Source organism: Chiloscyllium punctatum, chromosome 1, assembly GCF_047496795.1.
Source record: "Chiloscyllium punctatum isolate Juve2018m chromosome 1, sChiPun1.3, whole genome shotgun sequence".
Taxonomy (NCBI): domain Eukaryota; kingdom Metazoa; phylum Chordata; class Chondrichthyes; order Orectolobiformes; family Hemiscylliidae; genus Chiloscyllium; species Chiloscyllium punctatum.
This window is the reverse complement of record NC_092739.1, coordinates 146,410,705-146,435,728: the sequence shown is the minus strand read 5'-3', so window position 1 is coordinate 146,435,728 and position 25,024 is coordinate 146,410,705. Positions and strand designations below refer to the sequence as shown.

The window sequence follows — 25,024 nt, the reverse complement described above, 5'->3', positions numbered from 1 at the left end:
CACTGTGCCACAGTGCCGACCATTACGGGGGGTGGGGGAAGAGGGCGGGGAACCATAATAATAGCCTAAGGTCATGAGTTGAAATTTCACTTTGGAGGGTAAATTGTGGGATCAGGTACAGTGCACCTGAAAATAACTAGGAAAAGCTGCTCGATTGGACCCCCCCCCCAGCTGATTTGTTAATGTCCCTCAGTAAAGACAATCTATCACCCTTATTAGGTCTGTCCAGCATTTGGCTCAAGTCCCACTTTATGATTAAACTTAATAAATATATGCCGCCAGTGCCTGGCACATACAGAGAGCAATTATTAAAAAAACAATTGCTTCCTTCTGTGCTGCAACTGTTTTATAAGTTCTGTTGTACTAGATTTCATTTCCTTCTCTATACCTTCAAACTGTACTAGTATTCCCTTCCTTTCTCCCCTCACACAGCCTGTTATTGCTTTTCTGAAACTGTTATATTGCCACATTTTCCAAGTAGATCAGTTTGGTTTTACTGGTGTTTGTTTTCCCACATTCCTGATCAGTCTGTGCCTTGACTGGGCTTTACAGCTTTGTCAATGAGGCAGAATGACTCATGTTTAATGAGGACTCTCCTAGTCTCATTCTGATGCAATTGGATAAAGCCTCCCTCAACGGACTCCATACTGTTCATCACTAATCAATCTCATCTGTAACCACTGCTTCTGGTTTGCTTCATTCCAGCTTTGGAATCAGTTAACAGTTTATTGTTAATTAATTGAGTTTAGCCCAGAATCCTGATCCTTGTTGAAAACTTCTAAATAAACGAGTTGAAAGAAACGTCACCTGATACGAGTTTTAAAATGGCACCAGTAAAATGGAGATATTTCTAGATATCAGAAACCTGAGCTCGTTTTCTTTTGAAGAAGCCATTAAGGGAACAGAATTTATTGCAGTCAGCAATTGAGTAGCACAAGCCTTTAAATTCTATGACACTTCAGTCGTGGGACAGTGTCAATACATCCACAGATGTGCAGGTTAGGTGAATTGGCCGATCTAAGTTGCCCATAGTATTCAGGGATGTGTAGGTTAAGTAAATATAGAGTAATAGGGTAGGGGAATGGTCTGGGTGGGTTACTCTTGGGAGGGTCACTGTTGGCTTGTTAGGTTGAAGGACCAGTTTCCTCACTGTAAGGATTCTAGGATTCTATGAGCCCCGGGGTCAGGTCCCACCTGCCCCAGCAGTTTGTAGTTACAACTCAGAATGGGTAGTTTAGAAAATGTCAGTGTGCAGATTGCTGCCAGTATGAGAGGGAATGGGTTATCTTCAGACATTGACATATTTCCTCTGTAAGCTGAATTGAACAGCACAGTGTCTGAATGCAGCATCGTAAGTTACATTCAATGTTGGGTCAGGTAAAGGAAGTGAGGTTGCAAGAGACATAAAGATGGGTTGAAGAGGGAGGGTGTAGACATGTTTGCATTTAAAAACAAAATCTCCAACATCAATTAAAAGCTAAAGGAATTGGATGCCACATTTATAACAGTTTTCATTGTTAGAGAGGTTGATCTGCGGTACTTGAGATTCGTTAATCCATTAAGAAGAATGATTTACTGTCCAAACTTTCTACCGCAAGTCTAATACATATTTACTGTGTGAGTCCAGGAGTTTCACACTGTACAGTGAACATTAATGATTAATTAGATAGTGAGCCTCTGGTTTCAGAAATGTTAACAGCAGAGTGATAACCCTCAGAGAGCAGCAATAAGCTCTGCCCCTCATCGTGATGTTGATAGACCTCATTGAACCTCTAAAATTTATTTGGATTCTAGACTTAGAGTGGTGCTGGAAAAGCACAGCAGTTCAGGCAGCATCCAAGGAGCAGGAAAATCGATGAAGGGCTTTTGCCCGAAACGTCGATTTTTCCTGCTCCTCGGATGCTGCCTGAAAGCTGCAGTGCCTTTCCAGCACCACTCTAGTCTAGAATCTGGTTTCCAGCACCTGCAGCCCTTGCTTTTACCTAAATATTATTTGGAGTCAACTGAAAAACACTAGTAGTTGACTGCCAGATGACCGATGAAGGATTCAAACGCCAGGAACAACACAAGGAGGCAGGAAAGGAAGTCAGCTGGCCAACATGGAAACCATGTTTTGAGTTGTATTCCTGGAGCAATGTACTGAGCTGGACAGTGTCAGTTCAAGCTATAATTGCTGTGTGTTTCTGGAGAAGGAGAAGCTTACACTGTGAAGTTCATAGAAGCTTAAAGCAGAGAAAGAGCCCATTGTGTCTTTGCCAGCTCTCAGAAAAAAAACTTCCCCAATAGTCATGTTCTTGTCCCATTGCAGTGAAACTTACTTCTCTCCAACTGTGTGTGTACCTATGAAATTCTGCTTTAAAAGCTGCTATAAAATTAATCCATGTTAAAAAAAGACTGACATACATGAACTCAATGTGTATACTCAAAGAAGAATCATAGAATCCCTACGGTGTGAAAGCCAGCCATTCAGCCCATACCAACCCTCTGAAGAGCATTCCACCCATATCCACATTTCCTACAGCTAATCTACCCAGCCTAGGCACTATGGGCAATTTAGCATGGCCAATCCACCGAACGTACATTTCTTTGGACTGTGGGAGGAAACTGGAGCATGCCCACACAGACACAGGGAGAATGTGCAGTTGCCTGAGGATGGAACTGAACCCAGGTCCCTGCTGTAATGAGACAGCAGTTCTAACCACTAAGCCACCACGTTGCCCATGTAAACAGGTGACCCACTTAGGGGTAAGGAGGTGTTGTTATTAGTGACTGAGAATTTTAGGGGTTTTGTTGCCATTTCAAATGGCAGCTATTCAGTGAAGCTTGGTCAATTGTCATGTATTAATTCTGCGTTTGAATAAATCAAGTGGACAACCCAAGATAAATTGACTAATAGTTTGGACATTTGCCAAACAGAGCTTCACAAGGGAAGCATTGTTGCAAGAGTATCACCATATTAACTTGCACGAGAGTCTGTTGTCCTGGGCTAGGATGGGGGTTGGGGGGACAGAGCGGTTTCAAAAATGCTTCCTACAGCCCTGAGGGTAAGCTGTTTCAGAGCTTTTAAAAATTAAATGATAAGCCTTTCAACAGTTGTGTGTCACACTTGATTCCATTACAATAACTGTTTTGTCTCACATGCTTGCTAACAACAGCTTCTGTACAGCTATTCTTTCAGTCCTGAATATTGGTTGCTTTTTGTAAAATGTTGGGACCGGGGCCACATCTTCTTGAATTGAGTGCGAATTAAGTCTATTTGTTCAGGATAGACACACACCTTACAAACAGCGTACGAGATATGACAAAACTCCAGGGGTTGGAGGATTTAAGCTACAGAGAGAGGCTGAATAGGCCGGTGTTATTTTCGCTGGAGCATCAGAGGCTGCGGAGTGACCTTGTAGAGGTTTATTCTCCTGGGGCAGAGGAGTCCAGAACTAGAGGGCATAGGTTTAAGGTGAGAAGGAAAAGATTTAAATGGGACCTGAGGGGCAACTTTTTCATGCAGTGGTGGTGTGTGTATGGAATGAGCTACCAGAGGAAGTGGTGGAGTAGACAGATCAGAGGCTGGAAGAACCCAGCAAGCCAGGCAGCATCAGGAGGTGGAGAAGTCGATGTTTCAGGTGTAACCCTTCTTCAGGACTGGGAGTTGATGTGGAGGAGCTGCAGATAAAGGGGACGGCAGGGGCAGGGTGGTGAAGTAGGGATAGGTGAAAACAGGTAGAGGGTACGGCCTGGTTGGTCAGTGGGAGGTATGAATCCGGTTGGTGGTAGGGAGCAGTGGAAGAGAGAGGGAGGGGCTGGGAAGGGAGTTGGGGGATGGGAAGGGAGATTATTTGAAATTGGAAACTCAATGTTGAGTCCTCCGGGCTATAGGCTGCCCAGGTGGGAGATGAGGTGTTGTTCCTCCAATTTGTGGTTTGGTTTGTTGTGGTAATGGAGGAGGCCAAATATAAACATGTCAGAAAAGGAGTGAGAAGGAGAATTAAAATGTGCAGTGACTGGGCGATCTGGTCTGCTCCTGTGGACCCGGCTGAGATGCTCGGTGAACCATTCCCTAAATTTACTTTTGGTCTCCCCGATGTAGAGAAGACCACATTGGGAGCACCTGATGCAGTAAACTAGGTTGGAAGAGAGGCAGATGAGCATCTGTCTCACCTGGAAGCAAGTGGTGGAGGCTGGTACAATTACAGCGTTTAAAAGCCATCTGGATGGGTGTATGAATATGAAGGGTTTGGAGGCCTTTGGGTCAAGTGCTGGCAAATGGGACTAAATTAAGTTAGAATATCTGGTAGGCATGGATGTGTTGAACCAAAGGGTCTGTTTCCATGCTGTACATCTCTGTGACTATGACTCTAAATGGGAAAAAAAATCTTTACACTGTGCTTTCTCAACTCCCAAACATCCTAAAGATCTTCTGTCTAATCACTATGGTAACAGAGGAAACAGAGCTGTCAATTTGTATTACAGCGAAACCCCAGAAACAAGAACACAATAATGACCAGATAATGTATTCTCAGTGATGTTGATTGAAGAATAAATATTGGCTGGGACATGACTCTGTAATGTTACTGGACCTTTACAGTAACCTCAGAATGCCTCAATTTAATGTTTCTTCGAAAAGATAGCTTTGGGGCCAGCGACCATAATTCTATCCGTTTTAAAATCATGATGGAAAAGGATAGACCAGATCCAAAAGTTGAAGTTCTAAAATGGAGAAAGACCAATTTTGACGGTATTAGGCAACAACTTTCGAAAGCTGATTGGAGCAGTTGTTCGCAGGTAAAGGAATGGCTGGAAAATGGGAAGTCTTCAAAAATGGGATAACAAGAATCCAGAGAAAGTATTTTCCTGTTAGGGTGAAAGGGAAGGCTGGTAGGTATAGGGAATGCTGGATGACTAAAGAAATTGAGGGTTTGGTTAAGAAAAGGAAGGAAGCATATGTCAGGTATAGACAGGATTGATTGAGTGAATCCTTAGAAGAGTATAAAGAAAGTAGGAGTATACTTAAGAGGGAAATCAGGAGGGCAAAAAGGGGACATGAGATAGCTTTGGCAAATAGAATTAAGGAGAATCCAAAGGGTTTTTACAAATACATTAAGGACAGAAGGGTAACTAGGGAGAGAATAGGGCCCTCAAAGATCAGCAAGGTGGCCTTTGTCTGGAGCCACAGAAAATGGGGGAGATAGTAAATGAATATTTTGCATCAGTATTTACTGTGGAAAAGGATATGGAAGATATAGACTGTAGGGAAATAGATAGTGACATCTTGCAAAATGTCCAGGTTACAGAGGAGGAGGTGCTGGATGTCTTGAAACGATTAAAGGTGGATAAATCCCCAGGACCTGATCAGGTGTACCCGAGAACTTCGTGGGAAGCTGCAGAAGTGATTGCTGGGCTTCTTGCTGAGATATTTATATCATCAATAGTCACAGGTGAGGTGCCGGAAGACTGGAGGTTGGCAAACGTGGTGCCACTGTTTAAGAAAGGTGGTAAAGACAAGCCAGAGAACTATAGACCAGTGAGCCTGACATCGGTGGTGGGCAAGTTGTTGGAGGGAATCCTGAGGGACAGGATGTACATGTATTTGGAAAGGCAAGGACTGATTAGGGATAGTCAACATGGCTTTGTGTGTGTGAAATCATGTCTCACAAACCTGATTGAGTTTTTTGAAGAAGTACCAAATAAGATTGATGAGGGCAGAGCAGTAGGTGTGATCTATATGGACTTCAGTAAGTCGTTCAACAAGGATCCCCATGGGAGACTGATTAGCAAGGTTAGATCTAATAGAATAAAGGGAGAACTAGCCGTTTGGATACAGAACTGGCTGAAAGGTAGAAGGCAAAGGGTGGTGGTGGAGGGTTGTTTTTCAGACTGGGGGCCTGTGACCAGTGGAGTGCCACAAGGATTGGTGCTGGGTACTCTACTTTTTGTCATTTACATAAATGATTTGGATGCGAGCATAATAGGTACAGTTAGTAAGTTTGCAGATGACACCAAAATTGGAGGTGTAGTGGACTGCGAAGAGGGTTACCTCAGATTACAACAGGATCTGGACCAGATGAGCCAATGGGCTGAGAAGTGGCAGATGGAGTTTAATTCAGATAAATGCGAGGTGCTGCATTTTGGGAAAGCAAATCTTAGCAGGACTTATACACTTAATGGTAAGGTCCTAGGGAGTGTTGCTGAACAAAGAGACCTTGGAGTGCAGGTTCATAACTCCTTGAAAGTGGAGTTGCAGGTAGATAGGATAGTGAAGAAGGCATTTGGTATGCTTTCCTTTATTGGTCAGAGTATTGAGTACAGGAGTTGAGAGGTCCTGTTGCGGCTGTACAGGACATTGGTTAGGCCACTGTTGGAATATTGCGTGCAATTCTGGTCTCCTTCCCATCGGAAAGATGTTGTGAAACTGGAAAGGGTTCAGAAAAGATTTACAAGGATGTTGCCAGGGTTGGAGGATTTGAGCTATAGGGAGAGGCTGAACAGGCTGGGGCTGTTTTCCCTGGAGCGTCGGAGGCTGAGGGGTGTCCTTATAGAGGTTTACAAAATTATGAGGAGCATGGATAGGATAAATAGACAAAGTCTTTTCCCTGGGATTGGGCAGTCCAGAACTAGAGGGCATAGGTTTAGGGTGAGAGGGGAAAGATATAAAAGAGACCTAAGGGTCAACTTTTTCACGCAGAGGGTGATACATATATGGAATGAGTTGCCAGAGGAAGTGGTGGAGGCTGATACCATTGCAACATTTAAGAGGCATTTGGATGAGTATATGAATAGAAAGGATTTGGAAGGATATGGGCCGGGTGCTGGCAGGTGGGACTAGATTGGGTTGGGATATCCGGTCGGCATGGACAGGTTGGACCGAAGGGTCTGTTTCCATGCCGTACATCTCTATGACTCTATGACTCTTACAGTTCAGTATCCACTTATAATTTATATTCCAAGTCTGAGGAGTAGGAAATCTCACTCACAGGTGAAGGGTGCTGGCATTGAGCTACAGATCACTAATGTGCGAAATGCTGACCGTGTCAGGGACTGTTGAAAGCGTGATTTACATTTAGATGACCTCAGGACATGGTAAAGCACTTTACAGCCAATGACCTCCTTTTAAAGCGATCACTGTTGTAATGTAGGAAGTACAGCAGCCAATTTGTACGCAGCGGGCTCCTTCAAACAGCAAAGTGAAGCTGTTGTGATTTTAATAACAGTAGGCTCAGTCAGTGCTTTCCAATATTTCCCTATTGTGCCCTGATTTTGACACTCAGTAGTTGCTGGGACATTAGACCTGTGAGGGTTGACAATAGGGACTGGAGGAGTGAGAGAGCAGAGGAGGGAGTGCGAGACCTCTAAGAGCAAGAGGCAGCAAGAAAACTCTTTCAGTGAAAAGCATCAGCTTTGCCATGATGTTTTTTAGAACAGGATAGAAGATCAGGCAGTTAGGCTGCAGGATTTAAAGAGGGAAGCCTCTCAACTACTCGCATTTGTTCAGAGTTGCATGGCAGCCTTTTCTGAATCAGAGCTCGCAACACCAAACGTTTGGTGACTGACCTCTGGGGTCACAGCCCAGAGTTTGCAAAGCCCTAGGCTGGTCATCAAGGATTGTAGCCTTTTCTTTGAAATAATTTTGTGGGATCTTTTAAATCTGCCTAAGAGAGGAGGATCCAGGTCTAAAGTCTCATCTAAAAGCTGGAGTGCCAACCTAGAGTTGTATGCTTTAATATCTAGAGTGAAACTCAAATCCACAAATTTTTGACAGGTGAGAGTATTACCCACTGAGTCATACATCATATTGGGTAAGTGGGATCAGTTTATTGTCTTGATAAGGCTGACTACATTAGAAAGTCAACCAGAATAAACAACTGATATAATGATCTTCCCTCTGAGAACTAAAGGGAATGAAAGTAAATTCCAGGGGGCTGTGGCATATCTGTGTGTGTGGAATCAGTCAGAAGTAAGTAAACATTATGAAGTAGGAGAATTATTAGGAGAACTAATGTGTAAAACAGTGTGCATAACATATGTTGTTAGAAATCATATTAAGTTAACAGCACTTGATTTGTTTAGGCTTTTATGTGCAATATAGTTTGATATTATTTAAAAACATGAAATAGCGTGGTGTAGTTCAGTTAATTACAACAATGTGTTTGGATTTCTCTTTCAATGTTAATGGTTGCTAATAGGATCCTTGCTTTCTGCTGTTTCCCAGAAAAAGCCGAGTGTATAATTTGCAAATGATTGAAGGGTTTATTGCAGTCTACCTCATACTTGGAATGAAAATGTTCCCAATTACTGGAGTACAAGAATTTTCCATCACAGGTTCCCATTTCCAGTTCATTTCAGGGCAGCAGTGTGAGTTTTCAAATTGTATTCCCTGTAAAATCACTCCCATTCGGTTCAGTTTGGGTCAGTACACCAACCCCATTCCCCACCTTCACCCCGTCCTACACAATCCCAGTCTCCTGCTCGCTCCTCCATACCCCTTAACCTTTCAGGCAATCTTGAAGTAAGTCATATTATGCTTTGTGAGGATGATATTTGAAAGCAAAGGGCTGAGTTATACTTCAGTTGGTCAAACCCACATTATATTCCCTACAGATAAGGACTTTAAAGATTATTTAGCATATTGGAAAGATTGGATAGATGGGGTGGATATTGCTATCTTGGTAATACTGGATTAGTTCAGTCCAGAACAGAATCTATGCAGAGGAGGAATATATACCTAATAACAGAATTATAATTCATTTAAAGCAATCTCAGAACATTCTTTTTCACATGAAAGGTATACTGCATCAGAGGCAGTGATTTGAAAGATTTTCCCACCTCTCCTTTTATCGCTCTAATCTCCTCCAGTACTGCAGCTCTTCCTGAGATTTCCGGGAGAGATGGAACCCATTTCTCCACAGCGTTACCCTTGAACTTCTACTTGCTAGTCCAGTGCTAACACCGTTGATGTCACCATCTTCCCTTATCACCATCATATGTTCTGTCATTGACAGCCTTCAGTTATCAATGAACTGATCTCTGGAATTTACTCACAAAATAGCTCTAACTCTCTTCAAGATGTTCATAAGATCTACCTTATTGACCAAGCTTCTGTTGACCTTCCCTGATATCCCTTTATATCCTTGTCTTTATACTACAGGTGTGCTACTGAGACTTTATAAAGCTCTGGTTAGGCCCCATTTAGAATACTGTGTCCAATTGTTGGCCCCACACCTCAGGAAGGACATACTGGCACTGGAGCGTGTCCAGCGGAGAATCACAGGCATGATCCCTGGAATGGTAGGCCTAACATATGATGAAGGCTGAGGATCCTGGGATTGTATTCATTAGAGTTTAGAAGGTTGAGGGGAGATCTAATAGAAAGTTACAAGATAATGCGTGGCTTAGAAAGGATGGACGCTGGGAAGTTGTTTCCATTAGGCTGGGAGACTAGGACCTGTGGGCACAGCCTTAGAATTTGAGGGGGTCGATTTAGAATGGAAATGAGGAGCTATTTCTTCAACCAGAGAGTGGTGGCCCTGCGGAAATCACTGCCAAGGAGCGCAGTAGGGGTCGGGAAATTAAATGTCTTCAAAGCAGAGATTGATAAATTCTTAATCTCGCAAGAAATTAAGGGATATGGGGAGAGTGCGGGTAAGTGGTGTTGAAATGCCTACCAGCCATGATTGAATGGCAGAGTGGACTCAATGGGCTGAATGGCCTTATTTCCACTCCTATGTCCCATCTCCCGTATCTGCGGGTGATACGTCCCAAGATCTACCGCGGATGCCCAGAACTGCGGGTAGTAGCGAACCCTATCATTTAAATGGGAAACTTAACTTCCCAGCAGCTCCCTGGAATTATTTCTGGAATGTTCATGTAATATTTTTGGGCTGTGGTAAACCATGGATGACTGAAACCACGGAAACCATATCTGTGGATACGGGGATTCTACTGTACTTGCTCAAGGGCAATTAAGGATAGGCAATAAGTGCCAGCTAGATTCCAGGAAAAAATATTTTTAAAAAACTGGTTCCAGTTACCTTCTGATTGCCTTCTTTGGAGTATCCTGGAATGCCTTTCACCTTTCACTGTCAAAGGTGCTATATAAATGCAAGTTGTTGTTTTAAAAAAAAAGGCAGATATGTACTTACCTGAAAGGATTAAGACATACCAGCAGCCCTCCACATTACTTCCTCTCACTCCTTACTCCTTCTACACCCTCCCCCCCGCCCCCCCCCCCCCCCCCCCCCCCCCCCACATCTCCAGACCAGCCAAACTTTCACTGAGAGATACCACAAGAAATACCATGATCAAGCAGTCTCAGTGAATATGGCTACTCTCATCCAAATCTACCGTCAGATGCAGTATATAGAAATCACTTTACACCAGTCATCAGAACAGAATATTCCACACAGCTGCTGTATGTTAGCAGAGCCAGAGCAGCAAGTAGCAGCTGCTATGATTTGTGTGACACTATCTCAGTGTTACTGGGATGAAAGGCTTCTCTGTGCCGGGAGGTGAGGGGAGCAGACTTATTCCAGGTTGTGTGACATAGAGGCCCTGTTTGTCGTGGGACATAGGATCCAGGAGAGAGTCAGTGATCGTCCAGGTATCAACCAGGAATGAAGCAGGGGAGCAGTCACTTCAGAGAGAGAGTCAAAGCTGCAAATGTAAACTCTCCATCCCTCTGAGATCTCTGTGCCTTTCCAATTCTGCTCCTTGAGCATCCTTTCCTGACTGTGCCTTCAGCAGCATGGCAGTTCATCTCTCCACCTTTCTCCCCCACCCTCTTCCTCTAAGACACCCTTAAAACCTATTTTAATATCCTGTCACAGAGCTCAGTGCAAATCTTTGTGTGACATTATTTCTGTGGAGCATCTTGGGATGTCCTGTAACAATGTCAGCCAGCTGGACCTCAGAGTATGTGAGTTCCCTGATTGGAACTGTTAATCTGGTCCAATCAGGAGCCCTGGCTGACAGATTAATAAAAGGGGAGTGTCAGTGATGCTGACAGTCTGGGAGCTGGCTCGGAATGAGACAGTATTAAAGTCACAGTTCATGTGTAAATGAAGGCTGATTGATAGCGGATACTGGTCTCTGTGGCGTTATTTCCGTTCTTGCTGTGTTACAGGTGCTACTTAAATGCAATTGTTAGTAGGTCACACAACCCGCAGCAAATCTGGAGTCGGTGGGAATCAGGGGGAGAAGCTAATTAGGTTTCCTGACAAGATGACTCCCACTAAGAAAGGTGGAGACTAAAAGAAGAGCCATCCAGCCATTACCAAGATGGTTACAAGGGAATACATCATAAATGGCCCCAAGTGTACCAATGGTGTGGGTTTTACCCACATGCCGTTAAGGAAATCTGTAAATTTGGAGTGAAGGAAATGGATATTTCTGACGCCTGTATTGACACTCATTTGGAGATGGTGAAGACTGCGGATGCTGGAAAGTCAGAAGCGATAAAGTACGGAGCTGGATAAAGCACAGCACCTCGTGCAGCACCAGAGAAGCAGGAGTTTTGATGTTTCGGGCAGGACCCTTCACCAAGATACTCATTTGAACAAGACTGCTTGTGCCGAAGGTGTAATGAATGGTCCATGTCGCATTTGTATGCGTTCATCCCGAAAGTGCCATGCGGATGAGGATTGTCTGACCTAACTCAACACGTTGTACACCTATGTTCCTGTCACATCCTATAAAGGTCTACAAGCAATCAACGATGCTGAAAATTAAACTGCAAATGCTTCGTTTAAAAAAAAACATTTTAAAAAACTGCAAAATAAAATATAAAGAAACAAAGGTAGTGAAATGTATGAGAAAAGAGTTGACCAGAAAGGGGAGAATCTGCGCAGATGTTCTATGTTTGAAGATGAGGAAGAGCTAAAGGATAGAAATGTGTGGATTATTTTTCAGGTGACACTGAGTGTCCCTGGGCCTATTTGGTCTGTGTGTGTGTGTCAGGAGTCCGTAACTTTTCTCCCTTTTTCTGTCTGTGGAGCCAATACTGCAAGATCCAACGATTGTGGGCTGTTGTGTAAGGCCATTGTATAAACCAGGACACTGTGAATCAGGACATCTGTTTTGAAGTAATGCTCAGTTGTTCTCAGTGAGAGTGAAAACCAACAGACAGGGTAAAACAGGCCCATCAGCTCAGGCTGTCTCACATCCTACACCAATGCATGAGCTACCTGATGAAAGAGCAATGCTCTGAAAGCTATTGCTTCCAGATAAACCTGTTGGACTATAACCTGGTGTTGTGTGATTTTTAACGAAGCCTTAAAAAGCAGAGCTTTCATCCCGAGCCCAGAGCCTGGAGGCATGTTGATTCACTGCCCCCTGTCTCACAGCAGTCCTTTGCTTGAGTTCCTGAGCTTCAGATCTCATCCTTTGAGTGCATGACCACTAATAGTGGGGCAGTTAAAGTCAGGCCTACTCAAGAAGTCAAGAGTCAGACTCGTGCAGATAACTTGTGGGCGGGAGGAGGTTACATCGAGCACAGAGCATTTCAAAAACGTGGATGAATAATTTAAAATCAAGGTGTATCGCTTAGCCAGCTGCCAGTGTAGGTTGTGAAAACGCAGCAGTGATGGTTGTAAAATGGTTTGCTTCTGCTAGCTTTGAATTGTAAAAGATGAAACTCCCTTGTCAGCCCATTACAAATCTTCCTTCTCACTGAACTGTAGTGACAGTTAAAAAGGAAATGAACATTTGATCAAATATTTTTACAGCTTGTATCTGATTTCCAAATGCATTTCACTAATGTCTTTTACCTAGTTAAAAATCACACAACACCAGGTTGTGGTCCAACAGGCTTATTTGGAAGCACTAGCTTTCAGAGTGATGCTCCTTCATCAGGTGGTTGTGCTGACCAACCACCTGATGAAGGAACAGCGTACTGAAAGCTCCTGTTTCCAAATAAACCTCTTGGGCTATAACCTAGTGTTGTGTGATTTTTAACTTTGCACACCCCAGTCCAACACCGGCACCTCCAATCTTGCCTTTTACGTGGGTTTCTTTATTATCCAACTATCAAAATAAGGCTCTGTAAAATCTTTGTAAACTGGCAAGTTGTGAAATATTCAGCTTCTTTACCATACTGTTAGAAAATGATCATGAAATAATGTGCAAAATGCACTTGTTTGTATAATAGGATAGTGTGTGAAATTGCACCTGTTGCCTCTGGCTTTGTGACCTGTTTGAAGTTTTGAAATGGTGCTGTTCATTTTCGTGAAGACCAGCTTGAAAGGAGATTTGACAGGGAGCAACAATACTCATGGGCAGAATGGTCTCAAAGTAGAGAGCATCAGTTGAAGCTGAATGGCAAAAGAAATAAAGGCAACATGAGAAAATGAGCGAGTGATTGGAACCAGAACATAGAACATAGAACATAGAACAATACAGCACAGAACAGGCCCTTCGGCCCACGATGTTGTGCCGAACTTCTATCCTAGATTAAGCACCCATCCATGTACCTATCCAAATGCCGCTTAAAGGTCGCCAATGAATCTGACTCTACCACTCCCACGGGCAGCGCATTCCATGCCCCCACCACTCTCTGGGTGAAGAACCCACCCCTGACATCTCCCCTATACCTTCCACCCTTCACCTTAAATTTATGTCCCCTTGTAACACTCTGTTGTACCCGGGGAAAAAGTTTCTGACTGTCTACTCTATCTATTCCTCTGATATCTTATAAACCTCTATCAAGTCACCCCTCATCCTTCGCCGTTCCAACGAGAAAAGGCCGAGAACTCTCAACCTATCCTCGTACGACCTACTCTCCATTCCAGGCAACATCCTGGTAAATCTTCTCTGCACCCTCTCCAAAGCTTCCACATCTTTCCTAAAGTGAGGCGACCAGAACTGCACACAGTACTCCAAATGTGGCCTAACCAAAGTCCTGTACAGCTGCAACATCACCTCACGACTCTTGAATTCAATCCCTCTGCTAATGAACGATAATACTCCATAGGCCTTCTTACAAACTCTATCCACCTGAGTGGCAACCTTCAAAGATCTATGTACATAGACCCCAAGATCCCTCTGTTCCTCCACCTGACCAAGAACCCTACCATTAACCCTGTATTCCGCATTCTTATTTGTTCTTCCAAAATGGACAACTTCACACTTGGCAGGGTTGAACTCCATCTGCCACTCCTCAGCCCAGCTCTGCATCATATCTAAGTCCCTCTGCAGCCGACAACAGCCCTCCTCACTGTCCACAACTTCTCTCTGCCTGAGAAGCTGGTGCATGCAGGTTCAAATGAGACTTTCATAAAGGAGATAGATAGGCATTTGAAGGGTTAATAATGAAAAATAAGGCCAGGCCTGCGGGCATAGGGCAGTGTGGTGGGAGCAGCTGGTTTGGATATTCAAAACTAAATTTTAACATCCAAATCCAACAGACACTGGAGCAGTTCCTACAGATTGGAGGGTGGTAAATGTAACCCCACAATTCCAAAGAGGAGGGAGAGACAAAAATGAGAATTTAAGACCAGTTAGTCTAACATTAATAGGGGAAATTTTGTCTCTGGGGTTAATGTATTGACATTGATTGAGAATTGATTGATAGGAAACAGAGAGTGAGAATAAACGGGGCTTTTTCTGGGTGCCTGCCGGTGAATAATGGGATTCCACAGGTTCAGCCTCAGTTATTCATGAAACTATATAAATGACCTTGTAAGTCTGCTGATGATACAAGACTGAGTGGGATTATGAGTAGAGAGGAGGAGGCAAGGATGTATCAAGGTGATTTAAATAAGTTGAGTGAGTTGGTAAAGACATGGTGGATGCAATGGAGAAAGGAGAAAGTATACAGTGCGGTGTGAAGAGGAGAAAGGAAAAGTATTATTTACATGCTGATATATTAGGAAGTGCAGATGTATAAAATAATGTGGGTGGCCTCATACACCATTCACTGGAAGTAAACAAGCAGGTGCAGCAAGTAATTAGGAATGCAAGTGCTACGTTGATCTGTAGGGCAGCACGGTGACTCAGTGGTGAGCACTGCTGCCTCACAGCACCAGCGACCCGGATTCGATTCCTGCCTCAGGCAGGAATGTGGAGTTTGCACATTCTCCTCGTGTCTGCATAGATTTCCTCCGGGTGCTCCAGTTTCCTCTCACAATCCAAATGATGTGCAGGTCAGGTGAATTGGGCATGCTAAATCACCTGTAGTGTTAGGTGCATTAGTCAGGGGTAAATGTGGAATAGGGGAACGGGTCTGGGTGAGTTTAACTTTGTACACCCCAGTCCAACACCCCAGTCTTCAGAGGGTCGGTGTGGACTTGTTGGGCTGAAGGAGCTGATTCCATACTGTAGGGAATCTAATCTAAATGATTTGAGTTCAGAAGTAGAGATGTCTTACTGCAGTTATACAGAGCCTTTGGTAAGACTTTAAATAGAGTAGTGCATGCAGTTGTGTTCTCCATACCTGTTAACATTTTACATGCTATAGAGGGAGACCAGTGGAGATTCAGTAGGTTGATGACAGGGTTGCAGGACTGTTGAGTGAGGAGAGATTGAATCGAACGGGCCTATCTTCAGTGGAGTTTAGAAGGATGAGAGAGAATCTGATTGGAATATAAAAAATGGTAACAGGTCTAGACAGACCAGGTGCAGGGAGAATGTTTCCCTGGTTGGGGAGTCCAGAACCAGGAGTCTCAGGGTAAGCTACTTAAGACTGAGATAAGGAAACATTTGTTCATTCAGGATGGTCAGCCTATGGAATTTTCTATCACGGAAGGCTGTGGAGGCCAAGGCACTGAGTATATTCAAGAATAAGGCAGATATAGATCGTATAGGCATCAACGAGTATGGAGTTGGAATATGGCATTGAGATAAGGGATCAACCATACAAGCAGACTAATTAGAAGTGGGATTGGACCACTCTGCTTTATCTACTAGCCCTGCCTTGAAGACTCTGCTTCCAAAGACTCCTGACCCTCTATGAGAAAGTATTTCTCGTCATCACGCTCAGAAATGGGCAATTCATTATTTTTTAAACAGCAACACCTAATTCTAGATGCTGCCACAAGAGGAAGATTCACCCTGCTAAACCCCCACAAAATCTTACATGTTTTAATCAGGCTGCTTTGCTGTGCTGAACATAGTCTGTTCAATCTTTCCCCAAAAGTCCTCTTGATAATTCCAGGTAATAGTCCAGTAAATGTTCTCTGAACTGCCTCCAACATATTTACATGTGTCCTTCCATGAGGAGACGAACACTGTACACATTCCTAACCATTCTTGATTCTCCAGTTCTAGAATTCTCTCATTTATAGTTTGAGAAGAAGCTATCATTGATTCACTCTCCATCTTTGAAACTGGGATGAAATGTTTAATTTCCTGCATATATTAGGAAAAAACGCAGGACGTGGGAGGTGAGGGATAATCTTTATTTGATGCAAGTTTTGGTTTAGTAATGGCCTTTAATCCAGTCCTGGAAACTCCATTGTTCCCCACCCCTTCACACAACGACATCCCCCCAAGTGGAATTAGTGGGCACCTCGACATTTTCTGTTCCATTTCTCAGACAGTGAATCATTGTCAGTGTGGCTGCCAAATAATTGTCAAAACATGTGCCAAATTCAGAACCATTTCATGCTGCTTGTGGTTTGAGGCTGTTAGATACAGATGGAGGGGAAGCATCTGCTTTGCTTCCTTCCTGTTCACTGTGCCCTTTCTTGGCAACAGGGATGGAAAATGTTCTGCAACCAAGAAACCTGGCACCATGGATGTTTGCTATCCATAGACTGAAAAGCAGACTTTACAGCAAACATCACATAATAATTTATAATGAATTTCCAGCAGAGAGATCCACCATTTAGCACAACTAGATAATTCCCAGGTTTATACTTCAATTGAGCCTCTTTCCACTCCAATTTTGTCAAAATCTCTGTTTATTCTTTTCTGCTTTATTTCTATGCTGCTTGTGTCTGAGATACTCGTGAGTAGAAGTTAGTTCCACATTCTAGCCACTCTGCAGAGAGAGAGATGCTCCCCCTTTATTATGACTGCCCTAGAGTTATGACATGAACCACTTGCTCACTCGATAATTATTGAATTGCTGAAAACTCCCGAGCTTGCTGGATGAGGAAGATGAGATATTTTGAGAACGTTTGTTACTTCCAGACTCGATCACTCCCCCCAAGTGTGCTTCTGCTCCTACCTTTCACTCTTTGTAAATCTGAGCTCATACAAATCTCTGCTGCACAATCTTAACTCACAGCAAGTCCCATTCACCTCTGACCGGCATGTTTGTTGCCTTACGGTGGCTTCCTCTCGCACTGGTTTCTGATAGACAAGAGAGTCAAGGGTGACACACAGGAAGGTGGAGTTGAGACCACAATGAGACCAGCCCATGCTGTTTCTGAATAACAGAATTGGCACGAGGGGCTGAATGGCCCACACATTTTTTAGGTTCAATGTTGATATTTTCCTAGGGTAGTGTCTTTTCTAAAATTCTATCCCTTACATCCAGATCTCTCTGCGGCATCCCCTGTCCTATCATTTCCAGCCAGCTCCGAGAACCCTGACCTCCCTCAATTCCAGCCTCCTGCACATCTCTGCCCCACCAGTGCTGACCATACCTGGAGCTGCATCGGCCCAAAGTGCTGTGTTAGGTCTCAGGGCCAGTTTATCAGAAAGCCTTTAAAAGAAGCAATCATGTTATCATCACCGCATGGTAATATGTGAGAAGAGGATGTAACGGTCTCATAATTCATCGCCAGATCATGAGGTGTAATTAAAGAGCCGGTTGATAGATTTTTGAGTAAGCAGGGAGTTGACAGCTATGCTGAGTTGGTGTAGAAGAGGAGTGAAGTTCTGATGCAGATCAGTCCGACCTTGTTGAATGCGAATGTTGGGGCAAGCTTGACGGGCTGACCAATACACTCCTCTTACTATTTCCTGTAGTACCAGTTCTCTCTTAATCTGGGAAGAAACAGCCCCAATTATGGCAAAAAGACGGCTGGTGAACTGCCCCAACATTTGGCTCCTTACCCCATATATGAAGAGTACCCTGATTCTGACCACCTAGACTGGCTGACTGACCATTCCCAAGCTCCTTGTCTGGTACTGACCTTTGACTGACCCTGTGCCGGAATCCCTGAGCAAGGGCAAACCACCTTGACCTGACTTGACTGAAGACTGTTGATAACCAGTGCAAGCTTCCTAACTATGTGTCTGGACTAAACAGCACAACATTACAGCAGCACTGTTAGCCTGGTATGACTGGCGAAAGAGGCAAAGCACAAAAAGTCAGTACAATGCGAGGCAGAAGTACTGTGAACATCTAGGTAGGTTCACAGTAAGAGACGGTCAAGAGAGCAACTGAAGAGTCTGGAAATACCACCCGGTCCAGTCCAGGATCTGAGTCCCTGAGCACACAATGTCCTTACTGTAACGTTAGAATGAGAGTTGGTGGTACAGTCCGAGGTACAGCTTTGACATTCAGAAGGATCCTGGAAGTTGATCAGGGATGTGCCATGAAGGTTCTTAGAGGTTGGCACAATATAAGTACCAATGTCCTTGGATGTGGGATGCCTATGGAGTGTGCCCTTAAATGTTGGTGCCCACTGTCCAATATGGAAGTCCTTTAGAACTGAAGGAGAGCTGAAGTTCCACCTTCCATTTGAGGAATTTGTTCATATTAGCCATATAGAGATTAACTGGCAGTATAATGATAAGTCATTTTCAAAGGCAGACACGAAAGCATTACACCAAGATATCATGTCCATGTTAAACATGGATATTGAACATCCAGAGGGCAAATATGTGAAGTGGTGTATTGGCCAGAATGATTCAGGAGATGACTTGTGAATGCATGTGAGATATGGCACATGTCATAGAGATGTACCGCACGGAAACAGACCCTTCAGGCCAACTCGTCCATGCTGACCAGATATCCTAACCTAATCTAGTCCCATTTGCCAGCACTTGGCCCATATCCCTCTAAACCCTTCCTATTCATTTACCCATCCAGATGCCTTTTAAATGTTATAATTGTACCAGCCTCCACCACTTCCTATAGCAGCTCATTCCATACACGTACCACCCTCTGTGTGAAAATGTTGCCCCTTAGGTCTCTTTTATATCTTACCCCTCTCACCCTAAACCTATGCCCTCTATCTAGTTCAGGACTCCCTACCCCAGGGAAAATACTTTCTCTATTTACCCTATCCATGCCTCTCATGATGTTATAAACCTCCATAAGGTCACCCCTCAGCCTCCGATGCTTCAGGGAAAACAGGCCTCGCCGCTTCAGCCTCTCCCTATTGCTCAGATCCTCCAACCCTGGCAACATCCTTGTCAATCATTTCTGAACCCCTTCAAGTTTCACAACGTCCTCATGTACCAACCCCAGCAGCAGAGGGAGCCTCTACATCCACACCATATTCCATCCACTCCTTAGACAGAAGTATTAATAGAGTTATAGTGCAAATTGAAGACAGATTATTTCTCTAACTTTCCTATTGTTAAGACAACTTGGCAATAGGATGGGTATGACTGTCAGCGACATGAGCAGCACTGTTTTCAATTTATTTGAGATGTTGACAGATAGTGTTTGACAACGAACCGCAGTGAACTGGCACACTACTTCAAGGCTTACTAGTGGGAATTGACCCTCTAACATCATCAACTCACTGTCCATGCTCAAGTGATCCAACCGAATGTATGATACACACTATCAAAACCATGATTAATAGATGTCAAGTAACAACCAAGATTCTTACACTGTACTGCTGCATTTTCGCGCAGTGCCAGCGGAGACGGGACTACCATCCCCAGCACAGCCGATGCTTAGAAGGCAAGTATGAATGGCCTTACCCTTCAATTATTTGACCATTCTGAGAGAGTGGAAATTCTTGCTTAAAGAGAATGAAAGAGATACATGACAACTGAGCGAGTAGAGAACTACAAAAGCAGCACACTGGACAGAGAGCACAGTTCACAATACAAATACAAATACTTTTGATTTGATTTGATTTATTATTGTGACATGTACCTAGGTACAGTGAAACGTTTTGTTTTGTGTGCAGTACTGGCAGATCACACCATACAAAGTGCATAAGGGTCATAGAACAGAGCGAGGAATACAATGTTACACCTGCAGAGAAGATGCACAAAGGGAGAGCTCAACGTTAAACTTGAAATTTGAAAGGTCCATTCAGAAGTCGGGGTGGGAGGGGTCTTTGACGATGTTAGCTGCTTTTCTGAGGCAGCAAGAAGTGTAGATGGAGTCCATGGAGATGGAAGGTTGGCTTGCACAATGTATTTATCCAAATACTTGGAGAACAGCAAAGTTTTCTAAAATATACAACCAGCTCAGATCACATGGAGTCATTGCTGATCATGGTGTTGAACTGTAAAGGGATGAAACCCAGCTCAGACCACTGTTGAGCACACAATCATAAGTGAAGGGAGGGAGGAAGAACAGTCCAGTGATATTATTAGTGATGCAGCAGCAAGACAAGCAACAAGGCAACCGAGCGATTAAATAAGTGCAACAGAGACCAACATGTGCCTCTTCAGGCATGTATTTGATCACCGTAAGTCAAACTTATAAATGTTATATTGATTTTTTGAAATTTAGTTTACCTGCATGAACAGTTATCAGATTGACAACATGTGCCTATGTACAAGCGTGTTTATCTTTTTAGTATGTGCTTTTATTTTCAGGAAAAAAGACGCTGTGTTGTGTCTAAAAGTATGTAAGTGTATCTTTAAGAGACATGCTTATGATATTTTCATAGCATGTGACCTGACTGTTTAAAGATTGCAATCTCCATCTTAATTAGGATGACCTAAAGCGTGACACTCCATTAGTCGCATACTCTCTCATTGTAACTCAATGACTTCATAATAGGATAGCCACAATAAAAAATTTTTGGATTTTTCAATACCACAACACCCAGTTTTTTTTTATGTTATGGGAGATAACATAAGCATTGCCACAACACGTGAAACACTGTTGGAGTCAAACTCATAACATAAAGCTCTCTATTTTGAACTCTTAAGACACTTTCTAAAGCCGTCTCTTTGACCTAGCTTTTGGTCATCTGCTTTGCTGTGTCTTCACGTGGCTCAGTAATAAATATTTGACTGTTTACACTCCCTTTTAATGTGTTTCAGGATATTTTTTTGCAAATGTTGAAATTTCTATATAAGTGTATGATGCTGTTGTGAATATCTGGGAAGGAGTGAACTAAAATGGAGGTAGGCTGTTGAGTGTTGATTGTCCACATAATGAAGTGTGGAAGGGGATGAGAATTGAGAGAGTGTATTGGTGTTTGGGATAATCCAGGATAGCACTGAACATGGTACAAAGTGTGGACAGAAAGGCAATTAAAGATGACATTTCTTTCAGATGAGACGTAAAACCAACGCCCTACCTCTGTGTTCCAGTGAGATGTAAAAGATCCCATGGTATTATTTCATAGAAGTCTTCTCTGGTATTCAGGTTCCTCAACCAACATCACTCAGAAAGCTGTTCATTATCACGTTGCACTTTGAGGGGTGGGGGGGAGGAGTTTACTGTGTGCAATTGGCTACCATATTTCCTACAATACGTCAGTGACTACCCTTCAAAAGGTGCCTGACTGATTTTAAAGTGTTTTGTGTTGCATGGTGGTGGTGAAGGTGTAATATAAATGCGTGTTTTCAGTGGAGAAGAGAGGGAATAGTTAACAGGAATATAAGATTGTAAGACAAAAATGTTGCTGCAACTGATTGATTCATTTTAAAGTTCTCCACATTTTGTGGGGGAGAACTTCCCCCAACATGTCTGTGTTTTTAATAGTTAGTTGCGAAAATCAAGGGAAGATTGATCAGTCTCAGAATAACTCATACCATGCACAAATAAATCAGTTAGGAGCAGGAGTAGGTTCTTGTTGTTTCAAATCTGCTCCACTTTCTGACAAGAAGATGGTTGATCTGATTGTGTTCTCTACTCTCCTGTCCACCATTTTGAATCCTTTACAAATCCACAAGCTATCTGAAGAAGGCTTAAAGGTATTCAGTGATGTCACCTGCACTGCTCTCTGAGAAAGAAACTTCCATTGACCAACAATCTTCTGAGACAAGACGACTTTTCCTCATCATGAGTAGGAGACCTCTTATCTTTAATCTGTACCATCCAGTTTTAGTCTCTTCCACAGGGAGAAGCATCCTGTCACCATCTGCTCTGTCACATTCCCTCAGGGTCTTCCATGTTTCAACAGGACCATCATTAATTTTTCTAAATGTCAATCGATGCAGACTCAACCTGCTCAACTTTACCTCATAAAACCTTCTTGGCAAACCCTCAAACTTACCTTGGCAAACAAAGAGACTCCAGTTCATCTGATTAGGAGTAGGAAGGTTTCTATGTTTAATTAATCAAAGCCAAGTAACAATTTCCCAACACAATTGGCTTCAAAGCTTTGCGTTTTTCTTTTTCCAAACAATCCCATGGAGCTTTTCTGGGAACATTGCTATTCACCGAGCTATGTCTCTTCAATGGAAATCCTATTTACTTAGGCAAGTAAACATCTTTCAAGGACGAGTGTTGACGGTAAAGCCCTCGAGAGCTGATTGATAGTGAATGGCAATGACGTTGAAGACAAATTCAGTCAAACAGAATCCTTTCCTCAATGGATATCCACATCCACGCAGAGCTCGGTGTGCCAAAGAAATCACTGGATTTTTGCCTAAATCTCTGATTCCTCTTTTTAAAAATTGGCGGACCCTGTGTTAACATTCTTCTCCAGTCATATGCGTGCATTCACAAATCTGAACGGGTGCAAACAGGCTAGTTAAAACCAGCCTTATATTGAGTTTGATGACAGCTAATGTTTTGAGGATCCGGGTTTGATTCCTGTCATGGATGGTGAAAGTTGAATTCAGTTAAAGATGTCTGTAGTTATCAGTCTAATGCTGACCGTGAAACCATCGTCAATTGTCAGAATAACTCATCTGGTTCACAAGTGTACTTCAGGGAAGGAAATCTGCCATCCTCACCCCATCTGGCCTACATTGCAGAGGTTGGATCTGATTCGTTGGTTGTGGGATTATACAGTTCTGTTTACCATCTGCCGTTTGGCATACAAGTAGTCCTGATTAGTGGCTTCACCTGTTTTACACCTCTCTTCAGGTATGTCTGGTGCTGCTCCTAGCGTGCCCTCCTGCACTCTCCATTGAACCAGGGTTGATCTCCTGGCTTGATGGTAATGGTTGAGTGGGGAATATGCCAGGCCATGAGGTTACAGATTGTAATGGTGTACAATTCTGCTGCTGCTGATGGCCCACAGCACCTTATGGATGCCCAGTCTTGAGTTGCTAGATCTGTGAGTCTACTAGTCTGTGAGACAGCTCTCCCAGTGTTGGTACTAGCTTCCAGGTGTTAGTAAGGAGGACTTTGCAGATTTGACAGGGTTGTTTCTTCTGCTGTCTCTCCTGGTGTCTGGGTTGACCCCAGGTGGACTCCAGACCCATAGCAATGTGGTTGACTCTCACCTGCTCTCTGAAATGGCCTAGCAAACCAATCAATTTTGTATCAATTGCTACAAAGTCTCAACAAAGAAGTGAAACTGGATAAACCACCTCGGGTTTCACAGACTAGTAGACTCACAGTCTAGCTGTCTCACAGACTAGTAGACTCACAGATCTAGCAACTCAAGACTGGGCATCCATAAGGTGCTGTGGGCCATCAGCAGCAGCAGAATTGTACACCAGTACAATCTGTAACCTCATGGCCTGGCATATTCCCCACTCAACCATTACCATCAAGCCAGGAGATCAACCCTGGTTCAATGGAGAGTGCAGGAGGGCACGCTAGAAGCAGCACCAGACATACCTGAAGAGAGGTGTAAAACTGGTGAAGCCACTAATCAGGACTACTTGTATGCCAAACGGCAGATGGTAAACAGAGCTGAATAATCCCACAACCAATGGATCAGATCCAACCTCTGCAATCCTACTACATCTAGTTATGAATGATGGTAGACAATTAAACAACTCAGTAGAGGAAGCGACTCCACAAATACCCCCATCCTCAGTGATGGAAGAGCCCAACTCTCAGTGAAAAAGCAATCTTCAGCCAGGAATGCCAAATGGATGATGCATCTCAGTCTCTTCCATTGTTCCCAGCATCACAGATATCACTCCAAGTGATATCAAGAAATGGTTGCAGACACTGAATACTGCAAAGATTATGAGCCCTGACAACATTCTGGCAATAGTACTGAAGACTTGTGCTCCAGAACTCGTGGCTTTTACAACCAACCTGTTCCAGTGCATTTACAACACTGGAATCTACTCGACAGTGTGGAAATTTGTCCAGGTATGTCCTGTACGCAAACAGCAGGACAAATCAAACCCTGCCAACTACTGCCCCATGGGTCTACTCTCAATCAGTAAAGTATTGGAAGGTGTCATCAACAGTGCTATCAAGCAGCACCTGCTCAGTAATAACCTGCTCAGTGACACCCAGTTTGGGTTCTGCCAAGGGCCACTCTGCTCCTGACCTCATTACAGCCTTGGCTCAAACAGGGACAAAAAAGCTGAATTCCAGAGGTGAGGTGAGAGAGACAGCCCTTGACATTAAGGCTGCATTCAGCAGAGTCTGACATCAAGTAGCCCAGGCAGAGTGAGGTGGGTCTCAGGAGAAAACTCCACACTGGTTGGAGTCATACCTGGCACCTAGGAAGATGATCATGGTAGTTAGAAGTCAGTCATCTCAGCTGCAGGACAAGTGTTCTTCAAGGTAGTTTCTTAGGCCCAGCCATCTCCAGCTGCTTCATCAATGACCTTCCCTCCATATAAGGTCAGAAGTGAGGATGTTTGCTGATGATTACACAATGTTCAGCTCCATTTATGACTCTTCAGATACTGAAGCAGTCCATGTGCAATTGTAACAAGATCTGGACTGTATCCAGGCTTAGGCTGACAAGTGGCAAATAACATCCATGCCTGACAAATACCAGGCAATGGCCATTTTCCAATAAGAGACAATCTAAACACTGTTCCTTTTCATTCAATGATGTTGTCATCATTGAAT

The 25,024-nt window shown here is 43.5% G+C and overlaps 1 protein-coding gene across 3 annotated transcripts in view; it reads left to right on the top strand.

Annotated features, from left to right (window-relative positions):
• Nucleotides 1-25,024, top strand: part of rnf24 (ring finger protein 24) — a 161,603-nt gene that overhangs the window by 22,432 nt on the left and 114,147 nt on the right. The window lies entirely within an intron of this gene.